This window comes from Loxodonta africana, chromosome 1, assembly GCF_030014295.1.
Source record: "Loxodonta africana isolate mLoxAfr1 chromosome 1, mLoxAfr1.hap2, whole genome shotgun sequence".
Taxonomy (NCBI): domain Eukaryota; kingdom Metazoa; phylum Chordata; class Mammalia; order Proboscidea; family Elephantidae; genus Loxodonta; species Loxodonta africana.
The window spans coordinates 76,795,419-76,798,203 of record NC_087342.1 but is presented as its reverse complement, the minus strand read 5'-3'; the positions used below and the strand labels follow the sequence as shown (position 1 = coordinate 76,798,203).

General features: G+C 40.5%; 1 non-coding gene across 1 annotated transcript; it reads right to left on the bottom strand.

Annotated features, from left to right (window-relative positions):
* Positions 1-1,450: 1,450 nt before the first annotated feature.
* TRNAV-AAC (transfer RNA valine (anticodon AAC)) lies at positions 1,451-1,523 on the bottom strand. The gene has a single exon. It is a non-coding gene; the product is annotated as a tRNA-Val (tRNA).
* Positions 1,524-2,785: the final 1,262 nt, after the last annotated feature.

Sequence of the window (2,785 nt, the reverse complement as noted above, 5' to 3'; positions counted from 1 at the left end):
CACACTGGTTAAGCACTCTGTGGTTCAAACCTGCCAGCAGCTCCTCAGTTGGCTTCTAAAAAGATTACAGCCTAAAGAAGCCTATAGTGCAGTTCTACTCTCCCCTGAAGGGCACTATGAGTTAGAAATGACTCAACAGCAACAGATAATCAAAAGGCTATACAAGCATAAACACTCATTTAATGCCAGTGCTGCAAACTCTAAAACCTAGATTTTCAAAACTAAGATTTTACCGTTAGTCCATGTACAATTCATACATACACTATTTTGTATCATTATAAAATGACACAGGGGAAAGACATCTAACTCACATGAAATGAGAAATTGTCCCACGGGAAGATGACCTTTGAGGGAAAACTGAAATAAGGAGCAAACTAGAGGGAAAGAAGGGCAGAAGGTATTTCGACTGGAGAGAGTTAGGATGTTCTAGGGGTTGCAAAAGAAAGTCTGTCACCATAGCACCTTGTCCGTGGGTTTTCTGGGCCAAAGCTATACAATTGAAACAACATTAACCTTCTCCTTCAAGTTTGCCAGTTTTGTTTTAAATGCTGGTTTTTTTCTCTGTGAGGAAGCATGTCTCTCTTTTTATATAGATACGGTACAACACAGGAAAAGGACTTTTTTCCTATTTCCGAAAAACATACCCAAGAATCAGCTTAGGCATTCTCTTTATAAAGCTTTTTCTGCTCGTGAGATGCTTTTGTTGCTGCTGTTTCGTTTTCGTACTTAAAACAGATAACTTACAGCCGTTAGGATGAGAGAGTATTGAAACTGGGTGGTTTGGGACGAGTAGATTAGGGAAGTGGAAAATTGGAAGAGTTAGGGGATTGCCTGATTCATTAGAGGGACACTAAGTGACAATGCTTGCATTGTAAAAGAGAAATTAGTTGATTAGAGCCTTCTGTTATGAACGCCGTGGTTAAGAATGAACGCCGTGGTTAAGAATTCAGTTTCCATACCAGCTAGAGCCAAAGCTCTTTTCTTTCTTTCTTTGTTTCTTTTTTAATACTCCGGACAGCTTCTGTGATAACTGCCCAGTCTACTTAAGGTCCACTTACCTATTTCGTGGAATATCCATTCTGCACTTGAGCTGTAAAGAGCAGAGAATGGACTCTCCAATTCCCCGCTGGGATCAAAGTGGAGCCCTGTTTCTTCCTAGAATTTCCTGAGAAAATCTCCTTTACGAAAAACCCCTGCGCCCCGGACTTGAAAGCAGCCTGTTTCACCCGCACTGCTCAAAGTCTGTCCAGTCCTCCGGTCGCCACCAGAATCCGCGGACCTTCAGCGGAAGGGGAGCCAACAACTTGCTGGGGCTGGAAGATGTGGGCCTCAGAGTGGCTGGGAACAAAGCGAGCGCGAAGGTTGGTGCGTTTGTGGAAATACACAGATTCTATGGGGTTCAGGCGGAGAATCTCAAGATTCAAAATTCGGAGTTAAAATACCGAGCTGTTGTTTCCGCCCGGTTTCGAACCGGGGACCTTTCGCGTGTTAGGCGAATGTGATAACCACTACACTACGGAAACATGCTCTATGTTCTTTTTCTGTTGGAATATCAGAGTATATGGCTGCATGGTCCAAGTTCGGATTTTTATCCAGAAATTTTGATTCTGTATCACTCACATTTGTAGCTCTGGATTATATCTATTTCATATCTAACGACTATTAATCTGTTTTAATGGATAAGGGGATTTTAGAGATGTATTTGGTTATTGTTTGTTTTTCAACTCATTTCATTACTTACATCCCTGTCCCCTCTCCCAGCGCCACCGCCCTCCACCCGCACACACACAACCTTCCAGATAGAAGTTTCCTACCCTCCCACAATGAGCAAACCCCTATGAAGGTGTTCAACAAAGAAATGGTGCTTGAACCTACTCATCAGTCTTGAAAAGGTTGTCAAAAGGAGAATGACTTCTCTGACAAACTTAAGGCATCCTGCTGATGGACTATTGTTGCTAGCCCAATAAGGTGATATTTCCCAATTAGCATAATCTAGATACTTTCTTTACTTTCCTGAGATCAGATCAGCAACACAAATTTTCTCTCTATTACATGCATATATTTTTGATTATTTTAAATAAATCACTGAAAAACTCACTATGTGCCCAATCCTGTTTGGGTACTGAAGGAAAGACAAGTTGTGTGAAGGAATTGCAAGTGTAGAAAGTAGCCTATAAGCTAATCATTTACTAAAAATTGCACATAAATGGATAATTATCATTAAATTGCTAAGTGAAACAACAGAAATTAATATTCAAGAGAGATCATAAGAGGACAACTGAGAGCTGGCATCACCCCCAGTCCTAATTATTAGGGGAATCTACACAGATAAAGTAATTAATTACTAGATAAAACAAAGTGAGTTGGATGTAGAGAGAACAAGAGGAGTGAGGACTCCAGCCCTGGAGACAGAATGGATGTGAGAGATTTGAGGTGAACATCAAGGAGCTCTAGATTACAGCAATGAGTGGAAAGAAATGAGACCAAGTGGGAATAAATGAACTAGGCTGGCAAGCCTGGAGAAGAGCATCCACGAAAAGAAAGTGATATTTTAATGTGAATGTAATGAAGGAGGTTTATTTTTAAATCAGTGTATGATTAACCTTAATATAGAGGTCATCTTGACTGTAGATTTTTTTTTTTCAATTAAGACATACTTTACATGCAGTGCAATGCACAAATCTTAACTGCATGAAGAAGACAGGGCCAAAATTAAAACATTAACCCTACAACTTGAACAAATGGAAAAAGAGCAGCAAAAGAGGCCCTCGGGCACCAGAAGAAA